At 42.6% G+C, this 21,936-nt stretch overlaps 1 non-coding gene across 1 annotated transcript; it reads left to right on the forward strand.

Moving 5' to 3' along the window:
* Positions 1-7,391: 7,391 nt before the first annotated feature.
* On the forward strand, positions 7,392-7,498 carry LOC123785887 (U6 spliceosomal RNA). The gene has a single exon (XR_006777805.1). It is a non-coding gene; the product is annotated as a U6 spliceosomal RNA (small nuclear RNA).
* Positions 7,499-21,936: the final 14,438 nt, after the last annotated feature.

Raw genomic sequence — 21,936 nt, forward strand, 5'->3', positions numbered from 1 at the left:
CCACAAATACGTCAACCAGAAGGCCCAGGGGACAAAACATTGAGAAATACATTGTTGATGAGAGCACCTGCATTTCTGAAAAACTCTGAAAAATACTGTTTTTTTGTAAGCCAGATATAGTGGTGGAGACACCTGCATTGAGTTGGGCTCACTGGTGTCAATGGGAATTCCTACATAGCAGAGGTCAAATGACAGAACACCAAAGACAAGGGGACATTCGCCATAAAAGGCAGCATGAATATAATGGTAATCAAACTGTTTTGAGACGAGGGATCTCTAGTTGGACAATTGATCATGGTGCATCTAAGAATGAAAAAAATTGATAGACTACTAGAATGTTGTTTGACCTGTATGAAAAGTCTGGTAGCCAATAAATTGGCTTGAGTGACCTCTCATTCTAGACCCAAGTCAGTTATAGATTCAGAGTTTCTTGGTTGGAGGGGGATGAAATGACCCATCTTGTGGACTTTAATTAACATCTTTCCCCAGCTATTCCAGTGCTTGTTTAATGGACCTGTATATTGAGTAGGATGGGGTTACATGTGGGCTCAATAACAGAGACTTGCCCGAATCAAAATTTTTCTGACCAGCAATGCTGCTGAATGCCTAACTTGTCAACTACACAAAGCCCCTGATATGGCAGCATTCCCTAATGGGCCCAGCCAGCCCTTGGGGTGGTTTGATTCAATTGTTCTTTTCTATTGTGGAGAAGAGCAAAATTTTTTTCCTCCTTGGAGAAAACAGGTTTTCTGAGTACATACCTGCTTTTCTGCCCAAGAATCTTCTGCTAGCATCATCTGTGATTACAAAATATGGCGTACTGTACATAACATTGCTTCTGATCAAGACAATCATTTCCAAAAAAGTGCAGCAGTGGATTCATGCCCATGGAATTAACTGGTATAGCCATATACCCCACCACCCAGGAGCAGCTGGCCTAGTAGAAAGATTTAATGGATTACTGAAGGTATGGTACCAGTTGAGAGATGACATCTTGAAAAGACAGTTCTTCCTCAAAAGATATAGATTATACGTGGAATCATAGACAAATATATCTATCTGTATTTCCCATAGTCTGTCTACATGGGCCTGGGAATCAGAGGTAGAAGTGGACTAGCTCTTCTCATTACTAAAACTCAGAGCCTGCCCACAGATGTTTTGCTTCTGATCCCCGTGACTTTGAGCTCTGCTCATTTGGAGTCATGATTTCCAAAAAAACAAAAGCTTCTTCCAGAGCATACACCAATACTGCATTGATTTGGAAGATGAGACTGCCACTGGATCATTTTGTGTTCTTCATGCTACTAAACCAACAGGCAAAGGAGAGAGTTATTCTACTGAGTGGGGTGATTGATATTGATCAGCAACTCAATGAGGGTGGGGGACTATATTTGGAACCTGGGTATTCTCTGTGGTGAATTTTCATGCTGATAGTAGAAGTTAATAGAAGATGACAGTTTTCCCACCCACCCCTGCCAAAGCATATCCAGTGATGATTCAGACCCTTTAGGCAAGATGGATTACCCCACCATAAAAAAAACAACAACAAAAAAACCCAACCATCTGAGGTGCTGGATGAAGACAAAGGAAATATGAAATGGGTAGTGAAAGAAGGAAGTTGTAAACATCAATTATGGCCTCATGACCAGTTACTTGCTTATTATGTATATGTGTGTAGATATATAATTGTATATATTAATTATTTTATTATTCTCTCTCCTTCAGGTTTTATTGGAAGTTAACTTCATAATTTGTTTTTTTGGAAACATATGTTCAGATGAAACTGAATTTGAGAAGTAACCAATGCCACTCAGGGACGAGTGCAATGATTGTCGAGACTCTGCAGGTCTGAGTTTGGGAAGAAGACAACACTGTCTTGGTTTCTATGCAGAAAAGTTGCATTTGGGGGAGAAAACAGAGGGTTTTGTGGTAATAGCAAAGCTCATAATTTGTAGAGTGGTGTTACAGATGCTGAACAGCCAAAGGAGTGGGCTGTATCAGTTACTGTATCAGTTACCTTAATGCCTCTGTTTCAAACTCACCATTTCTTTTGAATGGGAAAATAACTTTACTTTGTCTGGGGGGAGGGTGGGCAGGCATCTAGTCCCAGAACTTCTGGGATGACTTCTTGGTGCTGGCGCCTTGGTGACCAAGGAGCCTAGCTAGACCTGGGACTCTGAAAGTCACGATTTTGCTTTTCCGGATGGCTCTGCCATTTGGGTCACTAGATGGAGACTATGAGGCTGGAGAAGGAACAAGAGGTTTGCTCCTTGCTATATACTTCCTGAGGGTTTTTTTTTTTTGTCTGCTTGTGGTTCCTGTATTACCCCAGCAAAACTTCATCATGGCATAAGCGTTTTCGTGTTGTAGCAGCAGCTGAATCTGGTTTGTAGTTTTTCTAACCCCTGCAGAATCAGCTTCATTGTGTCTCCTTGGGAACACCAACAACAGCCAGCCACTGCCTTTCCGCAGAGATCTGGGTCCCAGTCTCTTGAATCCCCTCTTCTGAACTCAGACGACTAACACTGGCTGAGCAATACCTCCTACTCAGAGGTCTGAGTTTCAGTTCCTCATGGACTGTCTACTAAGTTTTTAAGTTGTAATAACTTCAATCTTCGTTTTGCTTCCTCAGATCTCAGCAGTTGCAACTTCCATGATATTTTATAATTCTCTTTTAACCCTTTTGTTACTGTGATGGTTAGTTTTATGTGTGAACTGGGCTAGTCCATAGTACCCAGTTATTTAATGTACACTAATCCAGGTGTTGCTGTTAGGATATGTTGTAGATGTGTCAAGTATCCACAATCAGTTCCTTTTAGATAAAGGAGATTACCTTCAATAAAGTGGGTGGTCCTCATCCACTCAGGTGAGACTGTAGGAGCAAAAACTGAGGTTTCCTGGAGGAAGAAGAAATTCTGCTTCAAGACTGCAACATTAGCTCTTGCTGGAGAATTTCCAGCCTGCTGACCTGCTCTACAGAATTCAGATCTGCTAGCCCCCACAACTGTGTGAGTCAGTACCTTGAAATTAATCTATTTATGCATATTAAGAGGTTCGGGTTCTGTTTCTCTGGAGAGACCTGACTAATGCAGGTATCTAGTTAGGATCTTTGTATGTATTAGCATATATTAAACTCTGTCTAATCAAATAACTGATGTGGTTTTGATTTTGTGAGTGAACCCTAACTGATTCAGTGGTAGGATCTTTTAATAAAGACTCCTATACTAAATGTGAGTTTAAAAAGCTAACGTGGGTAGAGATTGCAGCCAGTAAGTAGAACTTTGCTTAGGAAGAGAAAATATATGCCAAAGCAGAGTGTGTAGGTTAGAAGACTAGCAAGAGACGATGATTAACACACAGAGCCCATGGAGTGTAACAAGGAATCAAAGCTCAGTCCTCTAGAAGGACAGGATTATCTTGGTACAGAAGGAAAAGAGAGAAGAACACCTTGGGTCGTATAAAAGATTAGAAGTTGGAAAAGAGGAAACCACAGTAGATCAGAGCAGAAGTTACTTGTCTGAGACATGGGTTTAGGAATCCAGTTCTTCAGGGAGGACATTCTGTCTATCTATCCCTATGTAACAAATCATGTAAGAACACAGATGCTTAAAACAACAAGCATTCATTTTGCTCACAAACCTGCTGTTTAGGCAGGGCTCACTGCAGACAGATCATTTCTGTTCCACGCCATACTAGCTGTAACAGCTAGACTGGGGCTGGCAGACCAACTTTTGAAATGTGTTACTCATATGGCTGGTGCTGACTCTCTGGGAGCTCAGCCAAGGTGATCCTTCTCTCCAAGTGGGCCCCTCTCCAGGCAGTTCGGGGTTACTTATGGAAGAGTGGCTGGGATCAAAGAACAAGCATCTTTTTTTTTTCTAAAGATTTTATGTATTTATTGGACAGAGAGAGACACGGCGAGAGAGGGAACACCAGCAGGGGGAGTAGGAGAGGGAGAAGCAGGCTTCCCGCCAAGCAGGGAGCCCGATGTGGGGCTCGATCCCAGGACCCTGGGATCATGACCTGAGCCTAAGGCAGACACTTAACGACTGAGCCACCCAGGCGCCCCAAGAACAAGCATCTTAAGAAAGAAAATAAACTGACAGGGTCTTCAAGAAATTGGCAGTGTTGTTTCTGCTGTGATCCACTAGTCAAGTGGCCACAGAACCCAGATTCAAGGAAAGGAGATATAGATCTCACTTCTCAGTGGGAAGACTGTCAAGGAATCTGGGGCACAGGCATGTTTTAAAACTGCCACAGAGAAAATAGTAGAAAAAGCAATCAACATTTGGTTATTGAGAATTCTTACCTGGCCACGTTAACTGGTAAAGTGCATATAGTTCTCTTTCCACTGGGTAGTTCAGTCACAGAGGTCCTTTTGAAATCTTGAGTTGAAGTATGCCCCCTTTTTTAAATAGTTATATACATGGCTTCCTTGGTTAGGTCAGTCCTACATGATTATCAGCATGATTTGGGAGATTAAACAACAAAATGGGAATAGCATAATCCTATGGAACACACAGTCTTAGCAAGAAAATGACGCCAAGACAAATCATAAACATTATCTTAGAAGCAGCTGGGTAGAAAGGACACATTACGTACAGAGGAACAAAGATAAAGATGATAACAGAATCCTCCTTGGAAAGAATGCAAGTGAGAAGACAGTGGAGCATTATCTTTAAAGTACTGAAGGAAAAAAAATGTGTCAATCTAGAGTTCTGTACTCACTGAAAATATCTTTCAAAAATGAAGGTAAAATAAAGTCTTTTTCAGACATACAATAGTTGAAAGAATTCATTGCCAGAAGACATACATTTCAAGAACTGGTAAAGTCCTTAACCAGGTGGAAATCTGAATGTACACAAAGAAATAAATGGTACTGGTTTTTGGAATGGAAATGGTACTACATAAATAAATATATCAGATTATTTCTTTTAAGAATTTCTTTAAACATTAACTGTTTAAAAATATCAGTAATGTGGGGCGCCTGGGTGGTTCAGTCAGTTAAGTGTCTGCCTTCCACTCAGGTCATGATCCTGGGGTCCTAGGATCAAGCCCCATGTCGGGCTCCCTGTTCAGCAGGGAGTCTGCTTCTCCCTCTGCCTCTGTACCTCCCTCTGCTCGTGCTCTCTCTTTTTCTCTCAAATAAATAAATGAATAAAATCTTTTACAAAATAACAATAATGCTTTGGAGTTCATAACATAAGTGCAAGTAAAATATAGCAATAATAGCATAAAGACTGGGAGAGGAGAAATGAAAATACGCTATTATAAGTTCTATACTTTACATGAAGTGGTATCTGATACCAGATAACAGATTTGAAGGAAGACTACAATGACTCAAAGATGTATACTTAAGCTCTAGGGCAACCACTAACACAACGAAACAAAGAGTTACATGTAATGAGTCAACAAAGAAGATAGAATAATAATAATAAATTATTATTCTAAAAATGGAATAATAATAATAAACTCAATGAAATCAAAAGCAGGCAGAAAAAGAAGGGGAAAAAGCATTAACAAACAGATGGGACAAATAGAAAATAAATAGCTAGAGGACAGACTTACATCTAACCATCAATAATAACATGTCACGTCAATAATCACATGAAATGTAAATCAGCCCAGTGATGAACAGAACTCATCAGGTTGGATTAAAAACAACAACAACAAAAAGAGACCCAAGAATATGCTGTCCACAGGGAACACACTTCAAATATACAAACAGGTTAAATGTAAAAAAAAAAAAATGCAGAAATGCCTACAGATACACCATGCTATCACTAGTCAAAAGTAAATTGAAGATTACACACAAACACACACACTCTTGTTTTCTGACACAGTGGAATTAAATTAGAATTCAGTAGGAAAAAGATATCTGAAGAATCCCCAAATATTTGGAAACGAAATAATGTACTTCTTTAAAAAAAAAAAAACCTTGGATCCTAGAATAAATCAAAAGAGAAATTAGAAAGTATTTTGAACTGAATGAATACAGAAACACCACATGTCAGACTTTGCAGAATGCTACTAACGTAATACTTAGGGTGAAATTTATAGCACCAAATGCCTATGTTAAAAAAGAATTTCCTCAATTTGCTAAGGGCATCTGTGAAAAACCTAGAGCGAACATCATACTTAATGAAAAAAGACTGGATACTTTCTCCCTAATGTTAGAAACAATACAAGGATATTCATTCTCACCACCTGTATTTATCATTGTATTTGAGATTCTAGCCACCGCAAGAAGGCAAAACCAAAAATAAATAAAATAAAAGGCATCCAGATTGGGAAGGGAGAAGTAAAACTACCTTTATTCATGGTCTACATAGACAGTTCTATAGAATCTACAAAAAGACTCCTGGAACTAATAAGTGAGTCAAGCGAGATTGCGGAATACAAGATTAACATACAAAAAATTGTGTTCTAAATGTACAAAAATCAATTGTGTTTCTGTATACTGGCAATGAACAATCAGAAGTTGAAGTTGAAAACTACAATTTACAATAGTGTAAAAAATGTGAAATACGTAAGTTTTACTTTGATAGAGGATATGAAAAACTGTGCAGTGAAAATTAGGAAACATTGCTGAAAGAGATTAAAGAAGACCCAAGTAAATGGAGAGATGTACCTTGTTTGTGGATCAGAAGACTCGGTGTTGTCGATATAACAATTCTCCCCAAATTGATCTATAGATTCAATAAATATTAATAAAAATTCCAATACATACTTTTTGTAAAAATTGGCAAGCTTATTCTAAATTTATGTAGAAACTCAAAGGACTGAGAATAGCCAAAACAGTTTTGAAAAAGAAGAATAAATTTGGAGGGCTAATGTGTCCTGATTTCAAGATATATCACAAAGCTATAGTAATCAAGACAGCGTGTAAAGATAAATAGATCAGGGAAACAGAATAGGGAGTCTAGAAATAGACCTGCCTATATATGGATAACTGGTTTTTGACAAAAACGTAAAGGCATTTAGTGAAGAAAGGATAGTCTTTTCAGCAAATGGTGCTGTAACAATTGGGTATCGGCATTTAAAAAAAAATAAATTTGATCCTTACCACACATCACACACAAAAATGGATCATAGATTTAAGTATATGACTTAAAGTTATAAAACTTCTAGAAGAAAACATGGGGGAAAGGCTTGGTGATTTTGGCTCAAGCAAAAACTCCATAGCTACGATGACAAGAGCACAATCCATAAAAGAAGAACAAGTTGATAAATAGGACTTTGTCCAAATTAAAAACTTCTGCTTTTTAGAAGCCACTGTTAATAAGAGAATGTAAAGATCAGCTACAGAATGGAAGAAGATATTTGCAAAGCATATGTCTAATAAAACACTTGTATCCAGAAAATACAAACTTTATGTTAAGAAACAATTTGTGCTCACTTCAGTGACATTTACACTAAAATTGGAACAATGCAGAGAAGATTAGCTTGGCCCTTGTGCAAGGAGGACATGCAAATTCATGAAGCATTCCATATAGTTTTATGCCATGACCTTACAGGACAATAAAGGATTCGCCTTAAAAAACAAAACAAAACAAAACAGAACAGAACAGAAACAAACAATTCAATTTAAAACAATGTAATATTTGAACAGATGCTTCACCAAAAATTCTTAAAAAACTAAACTGACGTCTACAACATGATCTAACCATTTCAATATATGGCATTTACTCAAGAGAAAAGAATGTATATGTCCATACAAAAATTTTACATGAATGTTCATAGCAGCTTTATTTGCAATAGGTTGAAACTGGAAACAGCCCAAATGTCCATTAGAAGGTTAAGTGAATAAAGAAATTGTGGTATATCCATACAATGGATACTGGGCAACAGTAACAAAAAATGAACTTTTCTTTTTCTTTTTTTTTAAGATTTTATTTATTTATTTGAGATAGAGCAAGAGTGAAAGAGAGAGAGAGCACAAGCAGGGCGAACAGGAAAGGGAGAAGTAGGCTCCCCGCTGAGCAGGGAGCCCAATACAGACTCAATCCCAGGACCCTGGAATCATGACCTGAGCCAAAGGCAGCCGCTTAACCGACTGAGCCACCCAGAGACCCATCTTTCCTAGATTCTGTAGAGGATTGGGGATTGTCACAATCTCATCAGTACCTTTACAAACAACTGAGATCTTTTGCTGGCCATTTATTGAGAAGTTACTTTGTGCCAGAAACTACCCGTCAGATGAATTACCTCTAATTCTTACAATGGAAGACTAAAGCTCAGAGAGGTTTAAATAATTTCCCAAAGCTCATAGTTACTAAGCAGTGTGACTAAAATGTAAGCGTACATGTATCTAAACTCAAAGCCTGAACTCTCAGGTTATTCTCATATATCCTGCAGCTAGACCACACCTTTTTCATTTTATACTTGTGAAGATTTTCTTTTTAGATTCAACCATGAAGTCTTACATTGATCCCTCCTAAATTTTATCTTGTTGGATTAAACTTACTGCTCCAGATTTTCAAAATATTTCAGGATCCTCATTCTGTCATTCCATATGCCCATAACTTCCCAAGGTCCATGTCCTTAGCAACTTCGATAAGCACGGCTTCCGAAACTCTATCTGAGTGATTGATAAAAATCAATAGGTCAAGGGACAGGGTAGAAGACTGTGGCCAGCTATTAAAAATCCCCCTTTAGTCTGACATCAGTTTATCAGTCTATACTCTTTGAGGCACCAGCATCCTGCCCTATCCCTGTGCTTATATCAAGATTCTGAGGATATCCCTGTAGTTTGAGCCTAATGCCCTTTTAGCATCATCTAGAACCATATACTAATATTAATTGGCTGATATGATTAGCCTGCAGATGTCTTTCAAACAATATATGCTTCTAACCAAACATGGTGCCTGGAAGGATCAAGATATGGGCCTTAACACCTCATGGGTTAGGGCCCACCGGTCATATGGGCCATATGGGTCACTCAGTGGGTTAAACGCCCGTCTCTTGATTTCGGCTCAGGTGGTGATCTCAGGGTCATGAGATTGAACGCTGTGTCAGGCTCACTGCTCAGCTGGGAGTCTGCTTGAGATCCTTTCTCTCTCCCTCTGCCCCTCACCCTGCTTGCATGCAAACTGTCTCTCTCAAATAAATAAATAAATAATTCTTCAAAAAAAAAAAAAAGGTATCAGCCCCTAGTATTGATGTTTGCCATTTCCCACATAGGTCTTCTCTTCCTCCTCAGCTGCCCCATCTCTGAGGTGATTAAGTATCTGTTGCCCAAAAAACCAGATCATCTCAAAACAGTGGCTTCAAACAACAATAATCATTTATTTGTTCGTGAATTTGCAATTTGGGGTATGGCTTGGTGAGAGCATTTTGCTGTTACTCCACGTGGCATCAGCTAGGGTGGCTTGAAGGACAGCTGGGGACTGGCACCGCGAGGCTCCTCTGACCCAGCTCATGAAGTGTAAACTCTGGGGATCCCATGATCTTGCCTCATGCCTTCCTGCCACCCTCCCCACCTCACTTCCAAACTCGACCTATGTCGACCAACATGTGTTTTCCAGACTTGCCATTCTCAGGCATCTCCAGGTCTCTGTCTAGCATGGCTTTTTTTCCCTTTCCTTGACTAACTCCTCTGCATCCTTGAAGACTCAGTCAGGGCGTCACCACCACCTGGAAGCCTCCTCTGATAACCCCTAACCCCACACACTTCAGTTCACATGAAGTAACTCTCCACGATATTCCCACAGCCCATGTTTCCCTTCCTTAAAGCACTTAACCTTCTCTAACGGAGTGTTCTTTTTATTTCCCTGTCTTTCCCACTAGACTCTTCACACTTTAACGGAAGAAACTTGTGTTCTCGGTGGAATATAGTAGATGTTCAGCATGCTGAATCAACGAATGATGCGATGATAAGACAGATCTTGTGAATTAAAATGCTATCAAAATACCTGATTAGCAGCGAGACCCAGCACTAGAAGGCCTCAGGGGAGCACGTTCTCCTGGACCCAAGGTTAAATGAGTTCCAGTCTATCAAGCATCCTTGAGCAGCGCCTCACGCACAGTGAGCACTGTGTAAGCATTTGCGGCCATGACTGTGATGACTTCCGCAGCTTTCAGAGGAAGAGCTGACCTTGTTAAAAGTTCTTTCGGCTACCCCATCAGGCTTTTCCCTAGAAGGAGTCCTTGAGTGACTTCAGCACCTTCCCACATGCCCTTCCTCCTCCTCCTCAGGCTCTGGGAGTTCCCTGAGGTTAGAATTCCCGAAAGAGGAATCCTCTGGAAGAGGAAGTGTTCAAGGCTAGCAGTCTGGGTGTGTCTTTCTCTTGGCAAAAGCTTAGTCCCTGACGTCAGCTTCTCTGTCTCCTACTGGCTCCCACTGCAGCAGGTGGATGCAAGCTTGCCACCTGTCAGGTGTTTCTGAGCTTCCCCGGGCCTGGCAGAGCTAAGGAGAGGCAGACGTGAGCAGTGACAGGCTTCTCTGGTACCTGCCACTCTGGGATCAGCATCCACCTTCCCTTTGCCCTTTGAACCCGGGGTCGTTTGTGCTGGAGGGAAAGCAGACCCCCTGGAATGAAAGGCAATTACACTTGGGGAGAAGCCTTGGTCTGCACCTTAATTTGGACGAGGTGCCAGGTTCTTCAAGTTTCCTCAGGCCTGGCTCCTGCCCTGCCTTTCTGGGGTGGCCAGGAGCTAAAAAGTCCCAGATTCTTCCTCATCACATCCCTGCCCCACCCTCCCAGGAATTTGTGGAAACCTGAGCGTGGCAGTTTGGGCCTGAACTGTGATTAATATTTGGTGCTGGGAAAACCAGAATTCTGGGCTAAGGTTGAAAATTTTGGGGGTGAGGGGAGAAGGGGAATTTCCAAGATGCCCCTGAGAGAATGAAACTGGGCAGGGTCCTGGGGAAGAAGTTTGAGTGCCGAGGGAGTCTGAGAAGGGTTGATGGGGTAACACTGAAAAGTAAGGCATGTGGCCATAGCAGAGGTAGGGTCTTGAAGAACCATGCTAGGGGCAAAGATAGTGTGGGAATCCTGAGGGGGCTGCTGGAGTCTGGTGGATGATGTGGAGGAAAGAATGGAATTAGGTACTTCTGTCTTGGGTTTCCAGATAAACCTCCCTTCCTTCAGGAGCTCTTCTCTGACCATACAGGGTCTCCCAGGGCAGCACTGTCCTAATCCTCACCCCACTCCAGAGTCAGACTCTGTGGGTCCAGACCCAGCTTCTCCCTCACTAACGCTAGGACCCTTGTCCCAATATTTAAGCTCTTTTCACCTAAGTTCCCTCAATCTGTGAGATGTGGTTGAGAATAGTACCTCCTCACAGGGTTATAAAGAGCAAATGCAATGATAATTAAAAGTGTTTAGCACAAGGGTGCCTGGGTGGCTCAGTAGATTAAGTGTTGGACTCTTGGCTTTGGCTTAGGTCATGATCTCAGAGTCCTAGGTTTGAGCCTTGAGTGTGGCTCCGCACTGAGCAGGGAGTCTGCTTTAGATTCTTTCCCTCTGCCCCTCCCCCAATGCATGCTCTCTCTCTTTCTCAAATAAATAAATCTTTAAAAAGAAGTGCTCAGGGGCGCCTGGGTGGCACAGCAGTTAAGCGTCTGCCTTCGGCTCAGGGCGTGATCCCGGCGTTCTGGGATCGAGCCCCACATCAGGCTCTTCTGCTATGAGCCTGCTTCTTCCTCTCCCACTCCCCCTGCTTGTGTTCCCTCTCTCGCTGGCTGTCTCTATCTCTGTCGAATAAATAAATAAAATCTTTAAATAAATAAATAAAATAAAAAATAAATAAATAAAAAGAAGTGCTCAGCACAGAGGTCAGCTCTTGGGTGGTACGGGCGTAGTGGTGGCCGTGACTGGCTAATGACCATCTCTTCTACCACTGAGAGGTCTGTGGGGGGCCAGGGCTGTTCGTGTTGTCTGCCACTGTGTCCTCAGAACCTAACTCAGTGCCTGGCACATCACAAGGGCCCAATGGGTGTTTGTTGAATGAATGTATAAGTGGCTAAAGTGGGCTCAGGTTAGGGCCCCTGTGGGAGTTAGGATATAAGGATATGGGTCACTGTGTGCATCCTCTAAACATTTTTCTCTCGGTGATACAAGTTAAAAAAAAAAAAAGACATCAAGGTTATTCCTGGAGAGAATGCCTGTGAGTGACCACTTTTCTTTCCTTCCCTTTTACTGTATCTCCACAAATTTTCCCTAGCAAAACAAGGATTCATTTTCTTTTCTTTTTAAAAATTTTTTTTTTGAGAGAGCGCTAATGGGGGTGGGGTGTGGGTGGGTGGCAGAGGGGGAGGAGAGAGAGAATCTCCAGCAGACTCCCCGCTGAGCCTGGAGCCTGACTGGGGGCTGGATCTCAGGACCCTGAGATCCTGACCTGAGCCGAAATCAAGAGTCCAACGTTCAATCAACTGAGGCGCCGGCAAGGACTACTTTCCTAATGGTAGAAAAGGAGAAAATGCTAGTACAGCTTTGTTATCAGTAGAGCAGAATTCCTTTCCCCTCCTCTCCCTTCCCCTCTTCCCCAACCTTCACCATCACCCTGGTAGGGACACTTGTTTTTAAGAACTCCTGTTAATAAAATCCTAGAAGCTGGAAAAAGAGAGAGAGAGAGATTGGAGAGAGAGTGCTGTGAAACAAACCTAAAACTACAGGGGTTCTGGAAGGGAGGAGCTGTGACTGAAGGGGATAAGCGTGAGTAGCTAAGGCAGGGAATGGCTTCTGTTTCTGCTCTCCTGCCCATCACCCTCTCACCCTCCTGCCCCCCTTGGAGGCCTTACTGGCTGCTTCCTGCCAAGGGAATTCTCAAAGCACAAAGCCATGGGGATGAGGTTCCTGCTTTTCTAAAGAAGGATCTGACTGAAGCACATTTGACCTCGGTCAAAGGATCTCCACGTGTTCAGAGGGAAAGAACATTTTCATCCCCAAATCTTGTGGTGCCCAGCAATGATCATGAGCCCGTGTGGCGAGGGGTGAAATGTCTCCTGGTACCCACTCTGGCACTGCCACTCTTGGTTACAATGGAGTATTAGTCTCCAGAGGCCCGTCCCCCTACTTGGGGGAAGCACTAGCAGCTGCCTGTGGGAGAGGGAAGGAGAATGGTCTGGAGGGAAGGCGCCGGGACCAGACGCTGAGGGGCTCAGGTTGGAGGGCTAGCTCTACCTTGGTGCATGATGCTCCAATCACTAAGCCTCCGTTTCCCATCTGGAAAAAGACGGTAGGAACATGTTCCTTACTTATGAGGAATTTTGAATATCTAGCAAGACCATCTGTGAAAATGCTTTGGAGAACATGAAATGATGACAGATCCTACCTGTGGTTGGGAAGAGTGTTGGTGGAGAAGTGGAAGGCACGGACTTCCCTCAGTGAGTTACATTCCTGTTGCTTGCATTTTCAAATTAAAAACCATTTACTGGGATGCCTGGCTGGCTCAGTAGGTTGGGCATTCAACTCTTGATGTCAGCTGAGGTCTCGATCTCAGGGTCATGAATTCAAACCCTGTGTTGGGTTCCACGCTTGGTGTGGGGTCTACTAAAAACAAAACAAAACAAAACAAACCATTTATTGAGTTCCCCCTTTAGCTAGGAGTGGACCCATATGTTATATTGTTTTGTCCTCATTTGCCCATGTTCTAGATGAGAACACTGAGGATAATAAAAGTTAGCCTTATGGGACTTGCCCAAGTTTGGGCAGCTAATAAGTGGCAGATCTTAAATCTGGCCCTTCTTTCTCAGTCAAACTTGTAGTGACCAGCTTGTCTTGGTATGCCCAGGACTTTCCTATCTTCAGGACTGAAAGTTCTGTGTCCCAGGAAACCCCTCAGTCCTGGGCACCCTGGGATGTTGGGTCACCCTAAGTCCGGGCTTATTCCATAACTCAGCATCATTTAGCTTTGCCAATGTCAATGGGGACTACAGACCTATGGGGGCCGGAAATTATTCTCCTGCTTTCTCCTAAGGGAGAGATGGTGCAAGCCTCCTGCCCTGGGAAGACCCTTCTATAGGCACGACTAACATGAAGAAACTCAATAGAAAGGCCTGGTGGTGGCTCCCTTTCAGCATCAAATTTGTGTCTTTCTGTGAGTTTCATCATTGAGCATGTTAATGAACTACTCTTAGCTAAATAGGTAGAGAGAAAACGCAGTTCTTTCTTTCCAAATGAATGCCCTCGCTATGCTCCTTATCACCCCTTACACATGGATACAGCACGTGATTTGCAACATAGGAGGGCAGGGCAGGAATTAGCAACCCCACTTCTCCTGATGAGGAAACTGAGGCACAGCGGTTCACTTGTCCAAAATTATCCAGCCAGCAAGGGTCCAAATTAGATCCAAAGCCAAGTTTTTTAAGGTTTTAAATTTAGAGCTAATGGACTCCTGAATGTTGGTGAATGGACATCAGAGAGGAAGTCTGTATGTTCTTCACATTTTGAGGGGGTCACTCCATATATTTCACCAACTTCTCAAAGGAACAAAGCAGACATCTTGGATTTGTAGTCTGGGCATCATTAACTTTTTCTGTGCTTAAACCATGGTCGTGCTACAAGAAAAGCTTTAGGGATGGCGAGTTAATCTGGCACTTAAAATGTACTTAAGTGTTATTGTGCTTCAAGTGCTTTAGATAAAGTGATTAATTTTACTTTGATATAACTGGCTAAACTGAATTTTTTTCTCTTCCTGTTTGGTAATTCTTTAATATCTAGAAAATGTCACATTCAAAATTATTCCTTCTGGTACCACATTTTGTTTAATCTCTAACATAGGTGCATATACTGAAAGAAAAAGACCTATACAATTTGACTCTTCAACAGCCAGGGTTGCCTGCCTCCACTTCTTCCTGGGGGTTGATTCACTAGGAGAGAAGCATGCAAACCCTTTGCACCTGACATCTCTGATTTTTCTATGGTAGGGCTTCATGTAAGAGGCACAGAAGAAAAGTGTTTCTGGGTACAGATCGGGGGGCCCTTCCTTATTGGGCAACCAGCTTAGTGGGCAAGCTCTTCATGTTGCACTCACCAGAACTTACAGGTGGTGTGGGACAACACCAAAAACTCTGTAATTTTCTATGTTTTTGGAAGTTTCCATTATCTGCCATTTATTCCTTCATTCACTCAACAGGCATTTATGGAGTATCAACTACATGCTACATTTTGGAGGCAAAATAATGAGCAAGACAGACGAAATCCCTGCCATCATGGAGTTCAGATCCAAGCAAGAACTTGACCTTATGTTCTCCAGCTAAAAGGTTGACTTAGGAAAGGAGCCATCTGGTTGCTGGAACGCACTCTCTGATGGAGGAGACACAGTCTCAGTCCTCCTCAAGTTTCAAGTCTGACGGGAAGGAGATTTCAGAATGGCTCAAATAACTCAAAGTGAAAATGAACAGAGCACAGAGTAAGTTCGCAAGTGTTGAGAGGAGACCAAGTGGGAAAAAATGGAGAGGAGCAAGAGGATTCCTGGAGAAATTGCAATATGTTTTAAGTTTGAGCCTTAAACTGAAAATCCTAGCTCACTTCTTTTTTTTTTTTTTGAAGATTTATTTATTTATTCATTTGAGAGAAAGGGAGAGAGAACATGAGCCGGGGGAGGGGCAGAAGGTGAGAAACTCAAGCAGACACCATGCTGAGTGTGGAGCCCAATGCGGAGCTCGATCCCTTGAGATCATGACCTGAACTGAAATCAAGAGTCCTACGATCAATGGACTGAGCCACACAGGTGGCTCACTTCTAAGAGACGCCGACAGTGAGCTCCCGTTCAGCATGCCAGATGGAATGAATCTGTACCTGGAAAATGGTGGATGTTTAACCCAACCAGTGGAGACAATCCTCTAGGAAAGGAAGTCTAAGCAAAACCTCCGGCTTTCTGGATAGACAGGTTCCTAAAAGTTGGGATAATACTGTGACAGAGTGCTGCTGGTTGGGGTTTCCTCCAGGAGACCATGTGGACAGAAGATGTAGTCTCCCTCCCTGCCTGCTCTCCCATGTCAAGTATTTCAGATCTGTGAGCCCTTGCTCTGCTGCCTGCTAACTATAACTATGCAGTAAGTCAACAGCCTCCAGTTCAACCTCCTCCCCCCACCAGGTCTCTTGAGATGAAGCCCTCCCCAGGAACTCCCTGGTTCCCAGTGCCCGTGGGAACAAGTCTTTTTAACTGACACGGTTCATTTTACCAATAAGGGAAAAACCACATCCGATTTCTACAGAATCAGTTTCTGCTGACATGCCTGGATTTGTTGGTTGGGAAGGGTGCTCTCAAGCCATATTCTCTATACCATTTGCTACTCTGCTTTTTCTTTGCTTGGAGGGAAGAGATTTTTTTTTTTTGTAATTGTAGGAAGCTTTCTATATTTGTAGGAAGAAGCCAGAAGAAGTGAAAAAGGTCAAGTGAATGAAAACAGCACTGGATTGAGTTCAGGGATATAGGTCCCTAGTCCACCACTCTTCAGCTGTGTGGCTTTGGACAAGATACTTCTTCCTTCTCAGAGCCTCAGTTGTTTCCTCATCTGTAAATGAGAAGGCTGGACCAGATGCTTCTTCATGTCTGGTAGAATGAATTGGTTAAGAGTGGGGGTGCTGGAGCCAGTCTGCTAGATTGCATTCAGCTCTGCTGCCTGCTCCCCAGTGCCCTGGGGTGAAGCATTTGACAAGTGTCAGCTTCCACAGCTAAAGCAATAGACATAAACATAGCATCTACCTCATGGAGCAGGTAGGAAGATCAAAAGAGATCATATATATTTGGGTGCTTAATACTGTGCCTGGGCTGATAAATAGGCTTAATAGTTGTTAGCTATTCCTGTTAATCTAACTCCTTTGGTCTGTGAATTCTGAGTTCGTGACCATGAGAACTGCAAGCTAATGGAATGAAAAGCACATGGAACATTTGGATTTGATACTATTCTTCTGGTTCTCCTTGGAGCAAGTCGAGACACAAGGGCCCAAGAGCGGGACTTCACCTTCTCCCAATGGCTTATGCCTCTTTGGGTGGACTTTCATGACATGTTGCTTTGAACGAAGTGCAGTTGTAATATGTTTATACTGGCTGGACGGGGGAAGGAAGTGAGCATGTTGGCATGGGGTGTTATGCAAGAACTAAATTTTTATCTTCCATTGTAATAAGCTGATAGATTACTTCTAAAATAAAAAGTATGAGATAGCAATAAAAGCATGTTCTTTAGAATTGTGGAGGTAGGTAGCAGAAGAGGAAACTGAATGGTGTCAGCTGTTGCCTACAGGGCATAGGAATAGGGGGTAGGGAGGGCTGGGGCAACTGACTGCAGTTTTCATCATATATATGCCTTCTAAAATCAGGTACATGGTAATCTTTGATTAAAAATAAAAATGAAATTACAAAATACAAATAAATGCAATGTATTATCCTAGAGTCTGTGGTTGGTGGGGATTTACTGTTTAGCTAAGGAAGTTTAAGCTTCAGGTCCCTCATTTGCATGGGTTCCTTTCAAGTCTGCGGAGGGGACTTAACAATGTTCACATGTCATATATTCTTGTAAAATTCATGAGATGAAGGTATGTTAGCCTTAATCAGTTAAGATTAGTGTCCTTTTTCACTCTGACTTCTTCTCATGGCAGGTGACATTAGAGAAGTCACAATACCTGGGGAATCTGGCTAAGGAGTAGTTGACTTGGGGACATTGGCATTTATTGAGATGTAGATGTAGATGGAGGGGCGCCTGGGTGCCTCAGTCGTTAAGCGTCTGCCTTTGGCTCAGGGCGTGATCCCAGCGTTCTGGGATCGAGCCCCACATCAGGCTCCTCCGCTGGGAGCCTGCTTCTTCCTTTCCCACTCTCCCTGCTTGTGTTCCCTCTCTCGCTGGCTGTCTCTATCTCTGTCAAATGAATAAATAAAAAATCTTAAAAAAAAAGATGTAGATGGAAAGGCTTATAATCCCATCTGTATGTGGTTAAGATATTGCTAGCCATTCTGGTGTGAGAATAGCACTGGGAACACTCCTTCCGCCCATGGTGCTGATTCTTGTTACTGGAATTGTGCGAGCAGAAGAGAAGCAAGTTTTGAGATGTATGGAGACAGAAGCAAGCGTGTTGAAAATTCTTCTGGGCATATAAAACTGAAAGCCAAAGATTTGGATTTCATTAAAATCTAGTCAACATAGAAATATTTATTTATAATGCAATATATATGATTAGAGATGAATCAGATACTTTTTTCTCTTCTGATGGGAACTTCATGAAGCAGAAATTATCAGAATTTCCATGTGTGTAGGGTGCAAACCTGTCACATATATGTCATGCATTCCAACTATCAGCAACAAAAAACCAATTTTGGACAACCATACTAGAAGAAAGACAGACTCGTCTTTTTATTCTCTTCATAGAAAATAACATTTAAAAATCATTGTCAAAGAAGAAACAAAGAGAGGTTATGTAGTTAATTGATGAAAATGTTCAGTTATCTTCCTGGATTTTGTGGTGAGGGTTATTTGTCAGCTTTTAAAATTTGTAATTTGTTATGATTTCTTTTATCATTCTAAATAAAGATTCACTTTGGTCTCCAATTTTGTACTTTTATTTTAAAATTTCTCTTCTTAAAAAGTGCCTCCCTCCCTGATTATATGAGCTACAGGCCTCATACAAGCTGGGTCTGGCCCTGGCTGGGGTTGAATTCTATAAATCATTTGGTGTAAGGTTGCCAAACTCAACTAATGAAAATACAGGAGCCCAGTTAACTGTGAATATTAGATGGATGAGCACTGAAATGTGCTTATCTGAAATTCACAGTTAACCGAGCATCTGGTGTCCATCCAGTGGGAATAAAAGAAACAGGAGTCAATTCAACCAGGGTAGAGGTAGGGAGGAGGAAGGAGAGGGCAGAGGGAAAGAAAGAGGGGAGAGACTTCACACAGGAAGTCACACCAGAGCTAAGTCTTGAAAGCTGGATAGCATTTGCAAAGCAGAAAAAGCAAGGGGAGGGCTTTCTAGGTGAGAAGGGGCAGTGAGATGTTTGGAGCTCATCAAGAGAGATGAAATTGAAGATGTGGACAAGTCTGATTGTGATGGTTCTGAAGTATTGTGGGGACAGGCTTGCCCTTTATCCTAGTAGCACCTGGGAGCCATGCTGGGAGTTTTAGGCTGGGGAGTACCAAGACTGGGTTTGCACTTTAGGAAGTCTGGCTTCCTAGGAGAAGATGCCTTGTTGGGAATGAGACCAGATCAGTGATCCAAGAAAGGAACAGAGGGGCAATGCTTGGACTCTTTCCATTATCCATTCCTGGCTCCTCCTCCCCAGTCTCCATATGGGTTATTTCATGCCATTTGACCTGTAGACTCCATTGGCATAAGGTGTCAAACAGGATCTGAGGCTCTAGATCAGCAGGACTTGAGTGGGAGCCCTGTGGGTAAGAAAGGAGAAGGCATAGTCAGGTGTTTGTAACATAGGTGCCCAATTTTTCCTTCCCTCTCCCACTAGGCAGGATCAGCCAGTTCAGATTTCCTTAGGTCATGGACTTCCTGGGCAAAGGCAAGTCAGAACAGCTTCTCTTAGGGGAGTTACATCACCTCCCCTGCTAAACAGGCTTGAGGTTCCCCATAGTTTTGTGTTCCGTTCCACTCCATGTGATCCTAAGGCAGCATGGGGTTAGGAAGAGCACTGAGCTAGAAGTCAAGAGATGGAAGTTTGAGAACAGGGTGCCGCTTCCTCACTGTGTGGCCAGAGGCTCATTCACTCCTCCATTTGTTCATTGCTATAATGGGAATCCTGAACTAGGTGCCCTCTGCTATCCTTTCTGCCTCTCATTTCCAAATCTCAAACAAAGGAGAAACTTTTTAAGTTTAAAATCCCCAAGGACTGGGAAATTTATCCTTTTTTGCTTTATTTTCACAGCTATACACAAATTCCAAGCTTATCATTACAATCCAAATGTATTTATCAAGACATTTAAACATTTGTTTTCTTTTTACGTTCCTATTTACTTCCCAGATGGAATATCCATTCATCAGGACCAACATTTCTTTCTTTCACAGACCCTTGCTCTATCATTCTTTCTAGTGTGATATAGTCCTCACAATGATGTGCACAAAATCATTCATACAGACCTTATCCATTTTGTCCAGATCACTCAGTAGGGCCACACCACTCAACTCTATAGAGCCTCATTCCCATAAAAGGCAATGGGCATGGTGCCCTCTGGAGTTGTGCAATGCCTGGCTCACTTTTTGTCTGAGGTCCATGATTTAGCACTTAGAGGAGTGGGCCAGCTGCACCATTTTATGGGGAGAAAATTACCTTGGCACCACCATGAACAGTTCATGAAGTTGGAGTGGATAGTGGGTGGGGACGGGGGATTGGAAGGCATGAGAGAGCTGTGTCCAGCACACGTCAAGCTCAGAGCATTCTCCATTCTGGCTTGAAAGTCTTCCTTCACATTCTTTCTGCTTCCCCATGTACCAGATGGAAAATTGAGCTCTGGTATTCCAATAGTGGATCAACTGGTTCTAGAAGATGCAATACTAAGGTTAGACATAGCCCTACATTTATGGATCAAATCCATAGTTTGACTGCAATCCTGGAAGGGATGCCATTCCATCGTAATCTATATTCTTACTTTAAGTATTATATTGTTAGGCAGCAGGGCTTAGGATGGAGGGAAATCATTTCTTATTGTCTCTCTTCCCTCTCAATTTAGGTCCTCAAAAAGGGACTGCAAAATTAATAACAAAGATTACTATTTTTTAAATTTTTAAAAATGTTTTAAGTAGGCTCCACAGCCAGCATGAAACCCAACACGCTTGAACTCATGACTCTGAGATCATGACCTGAGCTGAGATCAAGAGTCAGACACTTCACCGACTGAGCCAACCGGCCATCCCAAAGTTTACCATTTTATAACCTCCTGTTACGTGCCGCCAGGTCACTTAAATCTGAGCACCCTGCCCACATGGTATGTAGTAAGCACAGTGAGCACTAGTTTGCAGATGAATAAACAGAGGTGCAGAGATGAACAGACTTGCCTTCAGTCTGACAGCCACAGGGAGCAGAGGCAGGCAGCCTAAGCCAGGCTTCCTCCAGAGCTGTAGTCCCAGATATTGTGATATACTATGTGCTGGAGAGGAGCTATAAACACATCACATATTTTTCCTTCCTCTGCAAGTTCCCTGATATGACATCTCTGCCCTGAAATGAAAGCTGGGTCAGAACATACAGTCTGAGCACAAGGGGCTGAATACAGAGTGAGAGCCAGCAGGGACAGTTTTGCAATCACGTAGCATGTGGGGCTGGGCCACCATCTGTGAGCTACGAGCCAGGAGACTCAGGCCATGCTGGGAACATAGCACCCACCTTCCTGCCCAGCCCCTTTTCGGGGAAGCAGGGGCGAGTGGGTGGGAGATCTCTGGACTCAAGAGAGCTCCTCTGTCTCTGCCAGAAGGAACAGAGAGACACCTATTAACTCCTAACGAAGGTGTCTTCTCCTTTTCCAGGTGCCTGGCCCACAGCATTAGAATAAATAATATTTATTGAGTACTTACCATGGATCAAGGCCATTAGCTCATTCAAATCCTCATAGTTTATTTTACTTATTTTATTGAGCTTCAGTAAAGTCATAAACAGCTTGTCTAGTGTCTCACAGAGAAGAGAGAAGGCAGGGTATAAATCTAGAGCTACACCGTGACCATTACAATCTACTTACATGTAGTGTATCATTAAGTCCAAGATGCTGCACAAGGTTTTTAGCCCTCATAGCTTCTTTCCCTTGCATCTACCTCCATAAAAAGTCCCCAGACTTCCCGTCCCTCTTTCTTCTCTGCCGGTGTCCTGCCCATCACTCCCCCGTCTAGCTACATGCAAGGTCTGCTCCAGCCCATTGTCCAAAGGGCCTGGTGGTCTCTTGTTATTGCAGCCCATCTTCATTGAGAGTGCTTCATTTGGTAAAAACAAGCTCTGCTTGTTTGTGGATGTCATGTTTGGGGAGGAAATTTTTACAACTTATCTATCCCTCAGCGT

Source organism: Ursus americanus, chromosome 2 (assembly GCF_024610735.1).
Source record: "Ursus americanus isolate L20-20 chromosome 2, mUrsAme1.1.p, whole genome shotgun sequence".
Taxonomy (NCBI): Eukaryota; Metazoa; Chordata; class Mammalia; order Carnivora; family Ursidae; genus Ursus; species Ursus americanus.